The sequence below is a fragment of the Giraffa tippelskirchi genome, chromosome 4 (assembly GCF_054371585.1).
Source record: "Giraffa tippelskirchi isolate mGirTip1 chromosome 4, T2T-mGirTip1v1.2.pri, whole genome shotgun sequence".
NCBI lineage: Eukaryota > Metazoa > Chordata > Mammalia > Artiodactyla > Giraffidae > Giraffa > Giraffa tippelskirchi.
The window spans coordinates 17,231,780-17,253,213 of NC_137278.1; the positions used below are offsets into that span (position 1 = coordinate 17,231,780).

General features: G+C 41.8%; 2 long non-coding RNA genes across 3 annotated transcripts in view; one reads left to right on the forward strand and one right to left on the reverse strand.

Annotated features, from left to right (window-relative positions):
* Positions 1–1,101: 1,101 nt before the first annotated feature.
* Positions 1,102–21,434, forward strand: part of LOC145544453 (uncharacterized) — a 35,847-nt gene continuing 15,514 nt past the window's right edge. Inside the window, exons 1-2 of the long non-coding RNA XR_014081434.1 lie at positions 1,102–1,512; positions 12,644–12,778. This is a non-coding gene — a long non-coding RNA (uncharacterized LOC145544453). The remainder of the gene's footprint in view (positions 1,513–12,643; positions 12,779–21,434) is intronic.
* LOC145544452 (uncharacterized) overlaps positions 1,667–21,434 on the reverse strand; it is a 43,346-nt gene continuing 23,578 nt past the window's right edge. For both annotated transcript variants that reach the window (XR_014081433.1, XR_014081432.1), the window contains 5 exons: positions 10,709–10,862; positions 9,822–9,993; positions 3,534–3,632; positions 1,966–2,091; positions 1,667–1,845 (listed from right to left, as the gene is read on the reverse strand). This is a non-coding gene — a long non-coding RNA (uncharacterized LOC145544452). The remainder of the gene's footprint in view (positions 1,846–1,965; positions 2,092–3,533; positions 3,633–9,821; positions 9,994–10,708; positions 10,863–21,434) is intronic.

Genomic DNA, 21,434 nt, shown 5'->3' on the forward strand with positions numbered 1-21,434 from the left:
CTCCATCCATGGAATTTTCCAAGCAAGAGTACTGGAGTGGGTTGCCATTTCCTCCTCCAGGGTATCTTCCCGACCCAGGGATTGAACCCACGTCTCCCTCACTTAGGCAGACGCTTTACCATCTGAACCACCAGGGAAGTCCATTCCTTCCCAGGTAGACATTTAATGAATTTCCATTTTACTCAAAGTTAAAATTTAAAGCAATGTTCAGTTTGCAGTGAAGACTATAAATCACAATTTGTAATGGATTCTACAATGAATTATTCTTTAATAAGCTACTTCTCTGCTCACATTTGCACTCTGGGACAGGAAATGAGGCTTGATGGATGCGGGTGGGGGCCCAGCTTGGGGGCCAGACTCTGGCGAGGCGTGTCCCTACCCTTTCCACACTTGACCTTGCCGTCATTCTGCAGGGCTGCTTGCCACTGGGAAGTCACTTGGGACCTTGCAGTCTGGAGGCTGGGCTCGCTCCCGAACCTTTTTGCAGACATTTCTGGGGCTTTGTGTTTGCTGTGTGCTCGGCGAGCGGCCTGGGAGCGGCAAACATGCTAAGAAAACTTGAGCGGCTGGTCTTTTCTATTTAAGGGAATCTCAAAGCACACGCCATAAATTATCCTCTCCTCGGTATCTCACGCACATGAGGAGTCCTGAGCCAACCCTGGCCGTGGCCGGTGGCAGTGCTAGTACACAGACGGGGGCAGGACGGCCACCCGCCCAGTGTGGGGCTTGCTGGCGCTCTGCAACCTCCTTCACCAGTGTAGGGGTTGGCACGTGGATCCCAAATGCTTTTTAAAAAAGAAAAGCATATTTAGAGTTTCCAGGATATCAAATTTTTCATTTGCCTCCAATCTCCCCAGGTCCAGTTCTCTACAAAGAGCTATTTACCTTTATTCTTCACATCTCTGCCCCTGGACAAGTGCCCACAAACAGTTCTTTAGAGGATTTTATTATTTTTTGGAAAAAGTAAAAAGAGAGAGTGCAAACAATTTTTAAGCAAACAGAGAATTCGTCTAGCTCCAACATCTCTCACCCCGGAGTGCTGGGGGTTAATATCTCATGAAGCCACAAAACAGCCACCCCCGGGGGTGTGCTGACCCTTCCAGATCTCCCCCCCTTCCAGGAAAGGCCCTCCTAGAACCCCACGGGGCACAGGATCCCACAGAGTTCTTTTCCTGACCTTCGGCTTTCTTTCCTGTTGGCCAAAGCTCCCCCCACACAAATAGCTGCATCTTAAGAATAGAACAAAATTCTCATCCTCAGCGTGACACACTAAACTACTGGCAGGGATGTATTCTCGAGGCAGCTTTTTAAAGTCTGTCTGCAAACAGCACCAAGATTAAAGGCGGCTCCGGAGCAGGGATGGAGCGGTTCTGCAGCCCGAGAGGACCACAGCCCGGGCTGCTCACACGTCAGGAGGTCTAGACAGCGGCCCTTCTAATTCTGGAAGTGCAGGCGATCCGCTAAGCCAGCGAACGGGAAGATGGCAGACCCATCTATTGTGGACACAATTGAGTAAGTGAGATATATTTATGAATTCAAGACTGCTTAGTCATTCAGTAAAATCAGAATTTAAAAATCCCAGCCAGAAATAGTCCTATAATTTCTCCTTTTAAGTTATGGGGTTTTATATAATGTATACAAATGAAATCTATCTTACAAAGTGAGAAAAGATTCTACGCATTTAATTAGCAAATGACAACACTTTGTCATGGAACAGACATGGAGAGACGGGGATCTACTTTTGGAGGTCGGTGTCCCGAGGTGCCCCACGCGTGATCCTGTTGCTGACTTCATTAGAACTTAGGAATACTTCTGTCTTGGCCTGACATCATTTCCAGATGCATCCTGGGTGTGATTTAAAAATGGTTAAGGAGAACGGCTTTCCTGCCCACACTGTGCTCATGGTGACAGCACATATGTTAACTCTTTCCAGTTTTAGATGAGAGTAGGTGAACTGGTACTTACTGCTGGCCAGAGTCTGTGGATTTTTTTTAGCAATTGATCTAAGAATTATCTTCTTAGAGTTTCACGATACTTCTGCAGGTAGGAAGAGTACCAGTCTATGATTTTACATCCAAAGGGAATTTTTACCTTAAAAAAAAAAAAAAATCACCATTGTGAATATGCAATGGAATATTATGCAGCCAATAAAATGAGGTTTATAAAAGGAGGTATGTCAATTTATATTTTAAATGCTAAGAAAAAATTGTATATATAAAGCAGTAGGAAAATGCAAAATATTCTATAAATATACACACTTGAGATTATTTTGTATATAAAGAACTGTATAATTTTTATGTGAAACTATATGTGTGTATATCTGTCTAACTATACATATAAACAGTGACTATGTCTACTAGGAAAATTAGGGTTACTTTTACTTTTAAGTTATGTTTAAAAGTAAATTTATATGTATAAAAATATGTTCTTATAGTTTCTGAATTTTTATAAGGATATCTTATTTTTTAAACAAAAAAAATCACATTTCAAATAAAATATATTTATCTCTGCTATCTCATTTTCAATAAAGAAACAAAGCAAAATTTCCCAGTCCTCTAATTCTGAGGATATATTTTTTTCCAAATAACAATCTACAGGGATCAGAAGAGAGAGCTGTTTCCCAAGAGGCTTGTGAAATGCTTTCTTCCCCATGACTTGTAACTTTTAAAATTACACTACAAAATATAGTGCCTGGGGGCAGGGACAATGGAAGCTTCCATGGCTGTTAAAATTTTCCTTCTCCACATTCTACTATATTTTAGCATATTAAAAGCACCTACTATAAATTAATTGATGTTGACAAGTGAAGGCTCAGCGAATTCAACATAAAACCGATACTGATAGGTGCCTCTCAGGAGCTCTGCACCTGGGGAAGTGAAGGTGTAAGTATGCAGAAGTGGGCACCCACTTCTAAGGGCCTGTTTGCTACAGTACATCATTTTTGCTCTTGGTTTTTTTTTAAATCAAACTGATGCTGGAGAATACTCTTAAGAGTCCCTTGGACAGTAAGGAGATCAAACCAGTCAACCCTAAAGGAAATCAACCCTGACTATTCATTGGAAGAACTGATGCTGAAGCTGAAGCTCCAACACTAAAGAGCCAATTCATTGGAAAAGACCCTGATGCTGGCAAAGATTGAAGGCAAAAGGAGAAGGGGACGACAGAGGATGAAATGGTTAGATAGCATCACTGACTCAGTGGATATGAATTTTGAGCAAACTCCAGGAGATTGTGGAGGGCAGAGGAGCCTGGCATGCTGCAATCCATGCGGTCATAGAGAGTTGGACATGACAATGACTGAATAGCAACATTTCTTTACTTTAGAAGGTAGATGTTCCCTAAGGATCTGAACAAATTAACTAGTTGCATCAAATGTGCACATCTTGGCTTAACAACCCCAGCTCCTGTTGCTTGTTTTCCCTGGTTTCTGGATAACAGCCTCAAATCTTTGACCCGTGTGCATTCTTTCGTTTTGCTTTTCATTCTTGGGAAAGTGTCCCAGATGCAAAGTGCAGCATAGAGTATACCCCAACCTGTAGAATCTGACCCACTGTCCCGTTGGTCCCCAGTTGTGATGACTCGGGTTGCCACTCTGGCCTCTTCTGTCTGCATCTGTTGTAATTCACCATCAACTGGAAGGAAGGAAATTGGGGCAGGGAGAAGGAACAATGAGCACACACTGCAATTTTCACAATATTCCAGCAGTAATATTGTAACATACAGCTCAACAGTGGAATTCAGTGGTTCTGAACGCTCAAGTACAGTGGAGAACAAGACCTGTACTTAGTGAAAAGTGAAGTGAAAGTGAAAGTCACTCAGTCGTGTCTGACTCTTTGCGACCCCATGGACTATACAATCCATAGAATTCTCTAGGCCAGAATACTGGAGTAGGTAGCCTTTCCCTTCTCCAGGGGATCTTCCCAACCCAGGGATTGAACCCAGGTCTCCTGCATTACAGGTGGATTCTTTACCAGCTGAGCCACAAGGGAAGCCCAAGAATACTGGAATGGATAGCCTATCCCGTCTCCAGGAGATCTTCCAGACCCAGGAATCGAACCGGGGTCTCCTGTGTTGAAGGCAGAGTCTTTACCAACTGAGCTATCAGGAAAGCCCCTGATCTGTACTTAAAGAGCTGGCAAATAGTCAACTTAGTGCACCCATGACCTTGAGCAACCTGGGTTCTCAATACTGACGTGTTGAATGAACAAGCAAATAGAAGAACAAATGTGTGAATGAATGAGAGCAGATAGTATTTGAGAAAAATCCAGGGGATTTTTTTTTCTCATACATTTTTTGACAAAGTTCTTTATATACCTGTTGGAAAATTTTTTTAATTATTTAATTATTTTAATTATAAAAATAATACCCATCTATGTAAAAAAACTATTGGAAATTTAAAAAGAGAAAGAAAGAAGAAAAATCATCTTTGGGTGCTTTGGTCCTTTCTTCTTCTTTTTTTTTAATTGATGTGTAATGTTGTGTTGAGCTTCCCAAGTGGCACTAGTGGTAAAGAATCTACCTGCCAATTCAGGAGACACAAGAGATGCCAATTTCGATCCCTGGGTCAGGAAGATCCCCTGGAGAAGGAAAATGGCAATCTATTCCAATATTTTTGCCTGGAAAATTCCATGGGCAGAGGAGCCTAGCAGGCTACAGTCCATGGGGTTGTGAAGAGACAGACATGGCTGAGTGACAGAGCACACACACGTAATATTGTGTTAGTTTCTACTGTACAACAAAGTGAATCAGCTATATGTATACATATATCCCCTTCCTCTTGAGCCTCCCTACCATGGTCTTTTCCTTTTAAAACCACACTGGGCTCACGCTGTATATAATTTTGTAATTACTTCATCTTTAATTTAACATTATATCTTTAACAAACCCAGTGACATTCAATGTTCTTTAAGGACACAAGTTACAATGTATTTAACTATTCTCCTGCTGGGCTTCCCTGGTGGCTCAGACGGTAAAACATCTGCCTGCAAAGAAAGAGACTCATGTTCCATCCCTTGGTTGGGAAGATTCCCTGGAGAAGGAAACGGCAACTCACTCCAGTATTCTTATCTGGAGAATTCTATGGAGCCTGGCGGGATTCTCCTAGTCTTGAATAGCTCTCCTAGTCTTGGATAGGTGTTTACCAACCTTTGGAGAAAATGAATAACATTGCATTAAATGAGCATAGAAATTTTATATTATACTATTAAATTAACATCATAGCATATAACTGAACATAATTTAATTTGGATTTAATCTAGTTAATTTTGTACATTTAGCAAGAATATCATAAATCCTGGTTCCAACCATTCCTTTTTTATGGAAGGTACAGAGCAAAGAATGAAGGACTTCCCCAGTGGTTCAGTTGGTAAAGAACTTGCCTGCCAACCTAGGAGACATACGAGATGCAGGTTCGATCTCTGGGTGGGAAAGATCCCTTGAAGAAGGAAATGGAAACCTGCTCCAATATTCTTGCCTGGAAAATTCCATGGACAGAGGAGCCTGGTGGGTTACAGCCTATGGGGTCCTGAAGAGTTGGACACTACTAAGTGACTGAGTGCATACCCACAGTTCAAAGAATGAACCAATCCCATGACAGTTCACCGGGGGTTTTGCTCAGATTCACTTTAATACATTAATTTATGTGTTCAAAATTCAATCTGACTCTTGTAGCACTGAGCTCATACTTTTCCTTCTTGCTCAAGAGATTTAATAAATATTTTTTCAAAAAGTGTAATGAAAACTAAGTAATGAAATGAACATCATTGCCCCAGTTTGCTAGTCTAACAGCATAATAAAAAGAAATAACCTACAATATATTCATCACATAATGGAAGTGTGTATAGTTCCTCTTGATCTCTTTAGTTAGACCTGTTCTTTTACAAACCATATAATATCAATCAAGGTAGACTATGCTTCCATATATTAATAAAAAAGCAAGACAGATTATTATGCTTCAGTTTAAAACAGAAACAAATACAAAAGAAAAAGCACAAGACCAAAATAACAGTGGATGACAAAGACAAATTTAGTTCCTCTCCAAGATAGCTGTCCTCCTGGAGTTAGCCAAGAATACCAGAATATTTTGCTCTCTAGGCAGTCTCATGCCAACATGTACTTGTGGCATGGGGAGCAGAGAGGAGCAGGCTCAGAGTAATAAGAACTGATCTGTATCACCTCTTTCTGCACACCCACCCTCAACTTCCAGGAAGCAGAATTCAATCCTCTGACCAGCTGTTGGGAGAACCAGACATCACTGAAAACTTCTCATGCTTAATCCATGGACATTCTAGAACCTTGCAGGAATCAACACTACCTCTCAGTGTCTGTAGATTGTGGGATTTCCTTTTTCCTCTTCATACACAGGTCCTCTGCCTTGGTGTGTTCTCAGCTGTGTGTGTGTGTGTGTGTGTGTGTGTGTGTGTGTGTGTGTGTGTGTGTGTGCGTGTGTGTGTTTGCACTTAGTCACTCAGTCTTGTCTGATTCTTTGTGACTCAATGGATGGTAGCTCACCAGGCTCCCCTGTCCACGGGATTCTCCAGGCAAGAATACTGGATTGAACCTGAGTCTCCTGTGTCTCCTGCATTGCAGGAGGATTCTATACCCACTGAGCCATCAGGGAAACCAAGGTCTCAGCTACACAGCAGCTCAAATACTCCCAAATGTGGCCCAAATGAGGCTTTACAGTATTATAGTATGAAGCATGGTTAATAAGTTAACAAATCAAGTCCTAGAGTCAGGGAGCTTGTTAATCAGTTAAGTTCTATGATACCTTGGTTGTGTGGCAATGGGTGTCTAGGAGGAGGTACTATAGTATGATAGGATCCAAATCCCAGCCCTGCATCACAATCTGGTGATGGACTTGGAAAGTGTGTTCCTTTATCAGGTAGACATGGAACCAAGGTCATCTTACACCACAAAATGGAGACAACTATTGACTCCCTGAATATTCATTGAAAGAACTGATGCTGAAGCTGAAGCTCCAATACTTTGGCCACCTGATGTCAAGATCCCAATCACTGGAAAAGACCCTGATGCTGGGAAAGATTGAAGGCAGGTAGAGAAGAGGGTGACAGAGGATGAGATGGTTGGATGGCATCACCGACTCAAAGGACATGAGTTTGAGCAGACTCTGGGAGATGGTGATAGACAGGAAACCCTGGCGTGCTGCAGTCCACGGGGTGGTAAAGAGTTGGACATAACTGAGGGATTGAACAACAGCAACGATTGGTCCACTCTCAAGAATCCCTCTTTGGCTATGATTCCAAATATTCTTTGTGGACCACAGAGTTCCTCAAGGTGTGCTAATAATAGATAATATGCTTAACAACAATAATAATATTTACATGCAACATTCTTAAAGGCCAGGCACTGTCTCAAGTATATTACGTTCATTATTCATTTACTCTTCACATCAACACTTGAGGTAAGTAATGCTGTTTGCCCCACTCTTTGGGTCATGCCAATGTCTTCCTGCCTTTGACCTCGCTGTGAAGACTTCTCAGTCTACAGTGAAGTTTTAGCACTGCTCAGGAGGGCTAGTTAATTCAGATCCTATCCACCAAAGAAACTTGAACCCCTGAAAGCTGACTCTCAGGTCTCTTGTCACTAACTGGAGTTCATGTCCTAGGAGGGCTAACTTGAACTTGAGGTTTCCTAGCAGACTTATGCACTGGAGCCTTCCTTTTCCAGGTGGGATCCACCTTTGGTTTCACCTGAAAATTGAGAGAACCACCTTTTACCCTCTCTCGGGGCTGCTGGACTGTAGGCCTGGATAGAAGGAGCAGCACAAAGAGGGCCTCCCTAGGACAGGGTCTTAGGGCAGCCCCGTGTCAATGGAAGGTGACTGCAAATTTCCCAGCTAATGGAGGACTCCAATAAGCCTCTCATTCGCTGGTTGACTTTCAACCCAAATTTTGCCAAATGCATTCTTTTCTTCATAGAAATGTGGAGCTATCGGTGGCAAATCAACTTTTGATGAAATATGCAGGATAGCTAGAAGCCAAGCAGTGTAATTGAATTCACAACTACTTGCCACAGAACTATAATTTAATGGAAGCATTATAATTTACTAAATACCATTACTGTGGCATCAGAGCCTATTCATCAAAAACGGAAAAGCTGTGAGCAGCAGTTTTTCTTCACTATTCATAGGGGCTTATTATTGGGTGCTTACCTCTAGAGGAGAATGCATGCTACCTTTTTAGTTTCCACATTAGAGTATACTAAAAATAAGTCAAATCTGAGTCCCTCCAGATTTAGGACCTCCATGTCCAGTTGGTTCCTCCACTCTAAAGTCCAGGTTCTAAATGTCTCCTTTAGCACATCACCTTCACCACATAGATGGCAGCTCTACAAGAGCTTCTATTTGTATAAACCAGTAGAAAATAAGAACTGGGCTTCCCTGGTGGCTTCACGGTAAAGAATCTGCCTGGAGACCCAGGGTTGATCCCTGGGTGGGAAAGATCCCTTGGAGGAGGGCATGGCAACCCACTCCAGTATTCTTGCCTGGAGCATCAGTGGACAGAGGAGCCAGGTGGGCTATAGTCCTTGGGGTCTCAAAGAGTCAGACATGACTGAAGTAACTGAGCATGCATGCATGCAGACAATAAGAATAATATATTGAGGTGCATCGAGGGCCAGATGCATTATATACACATGGAGGGGGAAGTAGGACTCAAGGGTTGGATGTGTGTGTGTTCTAGATGGAACAACAGTCCTACAAGGAAGACATTATCTCTGTTTTAGAAGTACTGAGTTTAGAGCCATGCAAGGTCATCCAGTTATAGGAATGTTGGAGGTGAGCCGGGGGCCCAGCTGTCTCTGACACGGAACTGCCTGTTCTGCCTTAGTCTACTTGGGCTGGCAGAGTGAAATGTCCCGACCTGGGGGACTTACAGCAGATGTCTTCCTAGCAGTTCTGCAGACTGAGGAGTCCAGGACCCAGGTGCTGGCAGATCCAGGGTCTACCGAGGGCCCTTTTCTTGACACCAGATGGTTGCCTTCTTGCTGTCTCCTCGCCTGGTGGAGAAGTTCTGGTGCCTTCCCCTGTCCTCCTACAGGTACTAATCCCAACACAGTGCTCTACCCCATGGCCCCATCTAAACATACTCATCTCCTAATACGCTCACATTGCTCTTCCCAGGTGACTCAGCGGTAAAGAACCTGCCTGCCAATGCAGGAAACACAAGAGGCCTGGGTTCGATCCCTGGGTCAGGAAGATCCCCTGGAGAAGGGCATGGCAACCTCCTCCAGTATTCTTGCTGGAGAATCCCACGCCCAGAGGAGCCTGGTGGGCTACAGTCCATAGGGTCGTAAACTGTAGGACACGACTGAGCAACTACACAACAATGGCAACACAATACCTTCTCATTAGGGGTCAGGGCTCCAACACACAAATTTTGGGGAAAACAGCCATTCAGTCCATAACAACCTGTTCCTGTGGGGCCTCCCCAACCCCAGGGTAGACAAACGGCTAGTATTTCCCCAAAACACTGCACAAGAACCCACCCTAATGGGTGACTTCCTGCCTGCCTCCCTGATTGATGATGCATATGGTGGGGATCCACGAAAAAAACTGACGACTAGCTGAGAGCAGCCGGGCATCTCATCCCTCTAACCGCCTGGAGAGGCACGAGCTTCTGCTTCCTCCGTCCCCAGGGAAGATGCTAAGGTTCCTCCAGGGGAGCCACTTACTATGAGGAGTAACTATTCTAAGTCAGTATCCCCATCTGTTAATATTTACATAGTGATGTACTCTTAAAACAGAACAGCAGAGATTTTGTATTTTAGAATTCATTTTAGAATTATGAGATCCTAAGTACCTGCTCCTTGTTTTTGTCACCAACTGAGCCTGACTTCCCCAGGAATCTTGCTTCCGAGGCCTGTTGAGAAGGATACTCTCCTCTTGCCCACGTTATTATCAAGCTTTCCCACAACTCGCTTCTGCTTCCTCTTCTGACAGGTCTCAGCCTTGAGAAAATGCAGGCTTCATGCCTGGGGGCAAAGGTAGCATATTTTGAATAGTGCTAATCTCGAAACAGTCAGAGCTCCACCAACATACTGGGTGTCCAAAGCAACGTGGGAAAACACACATAATCCCAGGGTTCCTGGGCCACCTCAACTCGGTTTGAAAAATGAGGTCAAAAAGAAGAAAAACGGGGGCACTTTTGGGCTGCAAAATTTGTGTTGCTCCTCCTCCATGAAGCAGGAATTATACCCCCCAGAAAAATGTTCTCTGTTATTTCTGGAAGGCCTGAGAATGCCCTCTATGAGGTTTGAAACAAATCCCAAGGGCCACGGCCATTAGTTATCCTCATCTTCCTCTCTGGCACCAAGCGGCCTTGATGATAAAGCTGCTGAGGCCTGCCCAGGAAACTGCCCTGGGGTCACCAAGTCCCACAGTCTCTCCCAGCCAAGGCCCAGGTGTTGGGTACCACATGAGAGCCTCAGAAGGGGGTGGTTTCAGAAATCCCTCAAGTGCTGTGTCTGGATCCAGCCTGTCTCCAGGAGAAGCAGGCATCACTCCTGCTACAGCCAGGAGAAGGTCCACATTTTCCATTCCATATTTTCTTCTCCAAACACCATCCTCCCAGCATTCACAGACACCCGCTTCTTGCCACCCGGTTCACATCGCTGATCTCGGCCGTGCACCCCAGAACCCACACACTCTCCCAGCCTCACGCTCGTGCCCTGGTTGTGTTCAACTCACAGAGCAGCCAGGGTGCTTGTCTTTAGAAACCTCCCCGTTGTGGGTCTGCTGGCCTCTGCTGCATTTCCATCATGCACATCACTGGACACCTGGCTTAGGACTGCCCCCGCTGCCTCTGCAAACAGGCTCCGGGCCAGCTGGCATTCCTGACGTCCTGCACCAGGGGTGGTAGGACAGCCATGTTCACCTCAAGTCCCACGTGATCAGAGAGCTTCCAGAGCCAAGCAGCCCTGACTTCAGGGTCTTCTTACTCCACAGATAGCTCAGAATAAGCCCCACAGGGTGTAACATGGTAGCATTTTCCACACAGACAACACAGCATCCTCGCTTCTCTCCTGCCCAGCTTCTGCTTTTCCAAGATCACGTTAGAAGGACTGGGTAGCATCCACTGGGGTGGAGAGAAGGGGACCAGCACAGGGAGCAGAGGTAGATTACAAGGACATGTGATGTGGTAGGAACAAAGGTGAAGGGTAGAAGCAAAGTGTATAAACACGACTTAAATCCTGGGCCTGGTGATGACTCCCATCCATCAACAGTCACATTGCTCTATTTTTATGTCTTTGGTTTCCCCATCCATGACTTGCTGGGGCCAGCCTCAGATGACATTGATCCCACATAACTGTGACAGTCTAGGACCTTGAACCCCAATATAATATCTTTAGAATAACCGAGATAAAGTCATGATTGGGAGTGGGGAGTAGAGATAATCTCATTTTTTAACAATGATGTTATGAAGGACACAACTGGCAACATATAAAAGACCAAGGCCAGGGAAGAGTAGAGACCCAGATAAGAATTTAATCTTCTTTGCTTAGAAATTTTCTTTTATTTAAAAAAAATTATTGAAGTATAGTTGTGTACAATGTTGTGTCAGTTTCGTCTGTATTGCAAAGTGAATCAGTTATCCATATACATATGCTGCTGCTGCTGCTGCTGCTGCTGCTGCTAAGTCACTTCAGTCGTGTCCGACTCTGTGCGACCCAATAGATGGCAGCCCACCAGGCTTCGCTGTCCCTGGGGTTCTCCAGGCAAGAATACTGGAGTGGGTTGCCATTTCCTTCTCCAGGGCATGAATGGGAAAAGTGAAAGTGAAGTCGCTCAGTTGTCCGACTCTTAGCGACCCCATGGACTGTAGCCTACCAGGCTCCTCCATCCATGGGATTTTCCAGACAAGAGTACTGGAGTGGGGTGCCATTGCCTTCTCCGCCATATACATATATCCACTCTTATTTAGATTCTTTTCAAATGTACATCACTACAGAGAATTGAGTAGAGTTCCCTGTGCTATTCAGTAGGTCCTTCTTCACTATATTATATATAGTAGTGTGTATGCTTGAATCCAGATAAAGACTCAAGCATAAATAGAGACTGAATATGTGAAAAAAAGATACCATTTCAATTCAACAGAGAATAATTCTTTAACATGTAACTGATGTCAGACAAGTTCTTTGGCAAGTGGGGGATGAATGCAGGGTCTTTAGCTCCTTTCTTATATCAAAATGTTCCCAACAGAATCAAATATTAAAAAAAAAAGACCAGAAATAAAGCGATACAGTAAGTCCCTTACAGCCGAACATTCAGGTTTCAAACTTGCAGAGATGTGGTCATGAGTCCCCTCAGCATCATGCGTGAGTGAAACTGCAGCTTGTCCTCCATGTCCTGTTGCTGACGACACTTCAGCTCTACCATCTCCCCCTCCTCTCTCTCCTCCAGTCAGTAACCCCAAGAAGAGTCAGTAACTCTTTTTGCCTGTTCGCTTGATGCCAACCCCTGTGTGCCAGCTGTTGCACTGTACTTACTACTGTACCTTTCAAGGTACTGTATCAAAAGATTAAAAACTGTTTTTTTTATTTTTTGTGTTTGTTTTTATGTATTACTTGTGTGAAAAGTGTTATAAACCTATTATAGTACAGTTCTATATATTAATTGTTTTAGTTGCGCACCTGGGCTGACTTTGTTGGACTTAAGAACAAATTGGACTTATGAACATGCTCCTGGAATGGAACTCACTCAGATGTAAAGCAAATGAAAGGAATTTCTTACTGTGAAAGAAATGCACACACAACAAATGTGAGTAATATTTTATAACCTTTAGGCAGAGAAGGATTTTCTACATAAGCCTGAAAAATAAATACACCTAAAGGGAAAGCTGTATATTCAACTTCAAATACAGGTTTTATGCAAATAAATATGTTTATACAGCAGGATAAAACAGCAAACATTGTAAGACAAATGGCAAATGAGAAAGAGTGTGTTGAAGGCATATGTTAACAGTCAAGGAGCTAAAGTCTGTACCACACCCAGGCCTAAGTTCCAGGCAGACAGATCTGGGACTTGTTCACAGCATACTCCCTGTGAGATGTACCCCCTGCAGTATTTCAACGGATAACTCTGAAAACAAAGCAAAAAAAAAGTTTGGAGAAAAAGATGAGATGGTTCTTTAGACAAGGTCTGAACAGGCTGTCATGAGGGGATGGAGCCAGTGTGCTGTGCATGAGAAGCGACTAGGAATTTCAGAGACAGGGTTGAAGGAAGGAGGGATGATGAGGTTGAGGAGAGAGGGGTGAGTAATATGGCAGAATGGCTACATGACCATATAATAGCATTCAAAATTCATGGCATCATTAAAAAGTTGACCAAAGACCTAACAGATACTCACCAAAGAAGATATACAGATGGTATATAAATCTATGAAAAGATGCTCCACATCATATGGCATGAGGAATATAAATCATACAACAATGAGCTATCCCCACATACCTGTTAGCATGGGCAAAATCTGGAGCACTGACAACACAGAATGCTGGTAAGAATGTGAAGCAAACTGTCTTCCAAATGGGCTGCACAAAATTAGATGCTCTCTTACCATATTATCTAGCCATTGTGCTCCTTAATATTTACTCAAAGGAGCTGAAAACTTATATCCACCAAAAAACCTGCACACAGATGTTTATAGAAGCTCTATTCGTAATTGCCAAAACTTTCCAGTAGTCATGTATGGATGTGAGAGTTGGACTATAAAGAAAGCTGAGCGCTGAAGAATTGATGCTTTAGAACTGTGGTATTGGAGAAGACTCTTGAGAGTCCCTTGGACTGCAAGGAGGTCCAACCAGTCCATCCTAAAGGAAATCAGTCCTGAATAGTCATTGGAAGGACTGATGCTGAAGCTGAAACTCCAGTACTTTGGCCACCTGATGTGAATAACTGACTCATTTGAAAAGACCCTGATGCTAGGAAAGATTGAAGGCAGGAGGAGAAGGGGATGACAGAGGATGAGATTGTTGGATGGCATCACCAACTCAGTGGATATAAGTTTGAGTAAACTCCGGGAGTTGGTGATGGACAGGGAGGCCTGGTGTGCTGCAGTCTATAGGGTTGCAAAGAGTCAGACAGGACTGAGCGACTGAATTGAACTGAACTGAAGCAACCATAATGACTTGGTAAGAAGATACACCAACTCTGGCACATGACAATGGAATATTATTAATCACTAAACTGAAACGAGCTATCAAGCCATGAAAACATATAGAGGAAACTTAATGCATATTACCAGTGGAAATGGCCTATCTGACAAGGTATATACGATATGATTCCAACTATAATGCAATTGACCCTTGAACAATGTGGGTGGTAGGGATACTGATCCTGCTGGCAATCCACGGATAACCTTATAGTCGGCCCTTTGTATCCGAGTCTCTGTATCTGCGGATTCGGCCAACTTTGGAGTATGTAGTGTTGTCCTGAAAGTGAAAGTGTTAGTTGCTCACTTGTGCCCAACTCTTTGTGATACCATGGACTATAGCCCTCCAGGATCCTTTGTCCCTGGGATTCTCCAGAATTCTGGAGTGAGTTGCCATTCCCTTCTCCAGGGGATCTTCCCAAACCAGGAATTGAGCTCTGTCTCCTGCATTGTAGGTGACAGAGGCCTTTTCCACTGGTAATATGCATTCTTTACCATCTGAGCCACGTATTGTTGTAGTATTTATTGAAAAAGCCAGCCTGTACATGGATCTATACAGTTCAAATCCACATTGTTCAAGGGTCAGCTGTATATAACATTCTGGAAAAGGCAAAACTGTGTAGACAAGAAGACTGGTATCTGTTGGTAAGGGTGTGGGAGAGGGAATAGGCACAGCTCAGGATATTTTTAGGGAAGTGAAAATACTCTGTATGATGCCAAAGTGATGTATAGATTTCATTATGCATTTGTCTAACCATAGAATGCACAACATCAAAAATGAATGCTCAAGTAAACTAGGGACTTTGGTTGACCATGATATATCAATGTAGGTTCATCCTTGGTAAAAAAAAAATGTACTAGTCTGGTAAGTGTTGTTGATAACAGGGGGGCAATACGTGTGTGGGGACAGTGACTATATGGGCAATTTCTGCACCTTCCTCTAAACTTTGTTATGAATCTAAAACTGCTCCAAAAACAGTCTTTTAAGAAAATGAAATAAGAGGTGTCAGTCTACTTAAATTCAAGATTTTCTGTAGCTACAGTGATCAAGACTGTGTGGTATTGGTGGAGAAGAGAGAGTCATAGACAAAAGGAACGTAATATAGAACCCAAAAACAACCACACAACTGGTTTTTGAGAAAGATGCAAAAGCAAGTCAATGAAGGAGGGATAGTATTTTCAGCAAATGGTACCGAAAACTTTAACAAACATATCAAAAGAAAAAGGAACTGAGAACTCAACCTCACATCTTGGAGGCTGTGTTTGTGCTCAGTTGTGTCCAACTCTTTACGACTCCCATGGATGGTAGCCCACCAGGCTCCTCTGTCCGTGGGATTTTCCAGGCAAGAATACTGAAGTGGTTGCCATTTCCTATTCCAGGGGATCTTTCCAATCCAGGGATTGAACCCACATCTCCTGTGTCTCCTGCATTGGTAGGTGAATTCTTTACCACTAATGCAACCTGGGAAACCTCAAAGATAACTCAAAGCAGATAATGGAATTAAATGTAAAACACTAAAATTTTAAGACAAAATTGAGGAAATATTTAGAATCTCAAGATAGATAAAGAGTTCTTAGACTTGTCTCCAAAAATAAAATCCATAAAAGAAGAAACTGATAATTTTGACCTGATCATAATTAAAATCTTTTGCCCTGAAAAACACTCGTTAAAAAATGAAGACAGGCTGCAGACAGGGATAAAATATTTGAAAATCACATAGTCACCAAAGGACCGCTTTCTAGAATGTATAAACTCTCAAAATTCAACAGTAAAGAAATAAACAGTCTAATTAGAAGATGTATAAGAGACATAAAAAGACATCTCACTGTAGAAGATATACAGATGGCAAACAAAGACATGCAAAGCTATTCAATGTTATTATCTGCTCATGAAATGCAGGATAAAAGCATTCATCAGAATGACTAGAACTTTTTTAAAATGACAGCATCAATACTGGCACAGATGTGGACAAACTGGATTATTCTTATGTCACTGGTGGCAATGGAAAATGGTATAGCCACTCTGGAAAAGTCTGGAAGTTTCTCAAAAAGCTAAACATGCAGCTATCATATAACCAGCAATTGCATTCCCAGGCATTAATCCCAGAAAAATATGAAAACTTAAGTTCACTTGAAACCTGTACACAAATGTTCATAGCGGCTTTATTCATAGTAGCTGAAATCTAGAAACAACCCAGATGCTCTTCAGTGGGTTAAATAAACTGTGAAACATCCATACCAGGAAATACTACTCAACAGTAAAAAAAGAACCAATTATTGACAGATGTCTCAACCTAGATACATCACTAGAAAATTATGCTGAGTGAAAGGAGAAAATTCCAGGAAGGTATTTACTATATGATTCCATTTACATAACATTTTGAAATGACGAAACTATACAAATGAAGGGCAGATTATTATTGTATGGGGTAAGAAAGGGGCATGGCTGGGAGTGAAATGGGTGTCCTGTGAAGGGTGCAACTGTCTATATCCTGCTGTACCGATATTAATATTATGATTGTGATACTGTCTTATGGTTTTGCAAAGTGTTGCCTTTGGGAGAAACTGGGTAGAGAACACATGAAATCCCTTTGCACTGTTTCTTGTTGCAAGTCAAGCTACAGTTATTTCAAAATGAAAAAGTTTAATTAAAAAATAAACTGTAAATACAATTTAAGGAACATTTGAAATAAATTTAAATGAAAGATTAAAGAAAGAAAATATAGAATTGGTTGCAGTATACATCCAAATACACAAAGAAATAGACATGAAATTATAACAAGTCACAAAACAAAATATAGCAGCTTCTCAGGTGGCTTGGTGGTTAAGAATCCACCTGCAATGCAGGAGACACTGGAGACTTGGGTTCAATCCCTGGATCAGGAAGATCCCTTGAAGGAGGAAATGGCAACCCATTCCTATATTCTTGCCTGAAAAAAATCCCATGGACAGAGGAGCCTGGTGTGCTGTAGTTCATGGGATCTCAAGAGTCAGACATGTATGACTGACTGAATACCCCCAAAATATAATATTTTCCAGTAGAAAAGAGAAACATCAAGTCTCAAAATGATACTACCTGATACCAACTAACTTCTGTGTGTGCTTAGTCACTAAGTCATGTCTGACTCTTTGTGACCCCATGGACTGTAGCCTGACAGACTCCTCTGTCCACGGGGATTCTCTAGGCAAGAATACTGGAGTGGGTTGTCATGCTCTCCTCCAGGGGATCTTCCCAACCCAGGGATTGAACCTGGGTCTCCTACTTTGCAGGTGGATTCTTTACTGTCTGAGCTACCAGGGAAGCCCAAGAATACTGGAGTGGGTAGCCTATGCCTTCTCCAGGGAATCTTCCTGACCCAGGAATGGAACCAGGGTCTCCTGCATTGCAGGCAGATTATTTACCAACTGAACTACTAAGGAAATCCACCAACTAATTTAATGGCACACAAAACAAAAACAGATCACTATTAAGCACACATTCAAACACCAAAATTCAGCAAACAACATGACATTCACAATACATAATGTCTATTAAAAATTTACCAGTCTTGTAAAAAAGAGCATAATTTTTCTATAACCAGAAGAAAAAAAAATAGACAGATCCAGACATGATAGATATGAAGGGACTAACAGACTCACAAGTTAAAAAGCTAATATAATTTTATTCCAAGGGCTCACAAAGTTAGAGGAAAGCATGACCATGATGAGAAGGGAAATGATCTAAGATACAAAAAAAGGACCTAAATGAGGCTTTTAGAAATAAAAATTGTAAATTAAAAATAAAAGCACAGTATTAAAAGCAGATCAGATGCTACATAAGAAAAGATAACTGAATTTTTTAAAATAGCAGTGGAAACTATCCACAATAAAGGACAATGTAAGTGGAGCTATTGAAGGAGAGGAAAGCAAAAGAACAAAAAATATTTTTGTAAAAATATAAAGACTTCTTTTAATCAAGTTGCATGGGAATTATAAATTTACAGATCCTAAAATCTTAACAAACCCAAGCAAAATAAATGAAAAGGGATAATATGCAAAGTCAAAAATTTCTGGGAATAAGCCATAAGAGATAACTTTAAAAAAAAAAAAAGGTAAAAAAGATACAGTAAATAAAAAAGTGCAAAGATACTAAATATAGCAGACTATGCAAGCCAGAAGGCTACAGAGAAACCCATTTAAAATATTGAAAAGCTGTCACCTCAAAATTCTTTATCCAGCAAAAAGAGCATTTCAAAAATGAAGACATTTTGAAACAGAATATGAGATAATTCACTACCATCATAACTACTCTAGAGGATATTTTAAAAGTGTTTCTTTAAAAAAGGGGGTATTTCTTTAAAAAGAAGGAGATAACAGCAGAGAATAGCAAGGAGAGATAAGAAGGCCTCCTTAGGGGAACAATGCAAAGAAATAGAAGAAAACAATAGAATGGAAAAGACTAGAGATTTCTTTAAGAAAATTGGAGATAACATGGGAACATTTCATGCAAAGATGGGCACAAAAAAGGACAGAAACTGGAAGGACCTTACAGAAGCAGAAGAAATTAAGAAGAGGTAGCAAGAATACATAGAAGAACTATGTAAGAAAGGTCTTAATGACCTGCATGACCACAATGGTGTGGTCACCCACCTAGAGCCAGATATCCTGGAGTGTGAAGTCAAGTGGGCCTTAGGAAGCATTGCTACAAACAAAACCAGTGGAGGTGATGGAATTCCAGCTGAGCTATTCCAAATCCTAAAAGATGATGATGTTAGAGTACTGCCCTCAATATGCCAGTAAATTTGGAAATCCCAGCAGTGACCACAGGACTGAAAAAGGTCAGTTTTCATCCCAATTCCAAAGAAAGGTAATGCCAAAGAATGTTCAAACTACCATATGATTGTATTCATTTCACATGCTAGCAAGGTAATGCTCAAAATCCTTCAAGCTAGGCTTCAACAATACATGAACCAAGAGTTTTCAAATGTTCAAGTTGGGTTTAGAAAAGGCAGAGGAACCAGATATCAAATTACCAACATCCACTGGGTCTTAGAAAAATCATGGGAATTGAAAAAAACATCTTCTTCCATTTCATTGACTGTGCTAAAGCCTTTGACTGTGTGGATCACAGCAAACAGTGGAAAATTCTTAAAGAGATGAGAATACCAGACCACATTCCCTGCCTCTTGAGAAACCTGTACTCAGGTCAAGAAGTAACAGTTAGAACTGGACATGGAACAACGGACTGGTTCAAAATTGAGAAAGGAGTATGTCAAGGTTGTATATTGTCATCCTGTTTATTTAACTAATATGCAGAGTACATCATGAGAAATGCCCAGTTGAATGAATCACAAGCTGGAATCAAGATTGCCAGGAGAAATATCAACAATCTGTTATGTAGATGATACCACTTTAATGGCAGAAAGTAAAGAGGAGCTAAGAGCTTCTTGATGAGGGTAAGAGAGTGAAAAAGCTGGCTTAAAACTGAACATTCGAAAAACTAAGATCATGGCATCCAGTCCCATCACTTCATGGCAAATAGATGAGGAAAAAAAGGAAACAGTGGCAGATTTTATTTTCTTGGGCTCTAAAATCACTGTAGCTGGTGTCTGAAGCTGCAAAATTGAAAGACACTCTGGAAGAAAAGCTATGACAAACCTAGAGAGTTTATTAGAAAGCAGAGATACCTCTTTGTGCACAAAGGTCTGCATAGTCAAAGCTATGATTTTTCCAGTAGTCATGAACAGATGTGAGAGTTGGACCACAAAGAAGGCTGAGCACTGAAGAGGTGATGTTTTTGAACTGTGGTGCTGAGACTTTTGCTGAGACTCCCTTGGACTGCAAAGAGACCAAGCCAGTCAGTACTAAAGGAAATCTACCCTGAATATCATTGGAAGGACAGATGCTGAAGCTGAAGCTCCAATACTTTGGCCACCTGTTGAGAAGAGCCGACTCATTGGAAAAGACCCTGATGATGGGAAAGATTAAAGGCCAGAGGAGAAGGGGACAACAGAGGATGAGATGGTTGGGTGGCATTGTCGTCTCAATAGACATGAGTTTGAGCAGGCTCCAGGAGATTGTGAAGGACAAGGAAGGCTGGCATGCTGCAGTTCATAGGGTCGCAAAGAGTTGAACACAACTGAGCAACTGAACAACAACAAAAACAGCATGCATATAAACATCTTGAGTCACACTTTCATCTCTAAGAACTTATCATATTCTGCTGACTTTCACATTTAAATGCTGTGAGAAAGCCCCAAGGTCACCTTACCTTTTTCCCCTTATAAATAACTTGATTTTTCCTCTATGCCACAGAATTATCTCCACTCACTTCAGTAAATCATCTTAGAATAGTTTTATTCTGAACTTGTTTTTCCTGGGACATACTGTACTCTCTCAATCTCTGCATTTCAACCTTTTTTTAAAAAATTTTTGGAAATCTTAAAACTCACTTAAAATATTCTCCCTTCTTTTTTTCCAGGGGCTATTATATGACTTGTCTTCACTACCAATGTTTTCTAGAAACTTTTGTAATGTGTTTCTTTTCCATTTCATCTTGCTCATCCTCTCAGACTTACTTTTTACATCCCTGACTGAGTTTTTAGCCGCATACAGCTTTTTGTTTCTTGTAATGAGAGTCTCATTTCCATAATGGCTTTGATTTTCTCACTTTTCTTCTCAGAGGCCCTATAGGTCTCCTTGGAGTTTTACTCTCAGAAAGGTCACCCTTTCATTAACATCTTTGCCTTCATGAAGAAATAGTTGCTCATAATTTTTTAAGCTCTGTGACATTGATTTTTTCTGGTAAGTATTCTATATGAACTTTTTACTTTCCATGTTTTAACTCTGCATTTCTGCTTGGAGTCAATCTGCAAAGGTTGTACCTTATTTCAGGACAATTTTTCAATGAGTCACCTATTTGCAGGATAGTGTTGGAGGCAGCAGAGGATTAAGTTTCAGCAGCTGAGGGTCTGAACTGTAAGGCGATTTCAGCTTTATTCTACTGAGGCTTCCTAGACCAGAGGGCAGCATTTCCCGTCTACCCTTCTACTCCAGGCACCTGCTTCTTTCCAAGGTGCGATCACTGTGAAGTTCCCCTTTCACTTCTAACTCTGCTCCCATTTCATCAAACAGGGAGGTAGAAGTCTCCCAAAGGCCAAGGCATGTAAATCTTGTCCTTGAGCATTTTCTACCTGCTTTGGAGAATTCAGGGCTTCCCTGGCAGCTCAGGTGGTAAAGGAGCTACTGTCCCTCATTTGGTTCTCTTTGTGCTCACCACAGTTAACT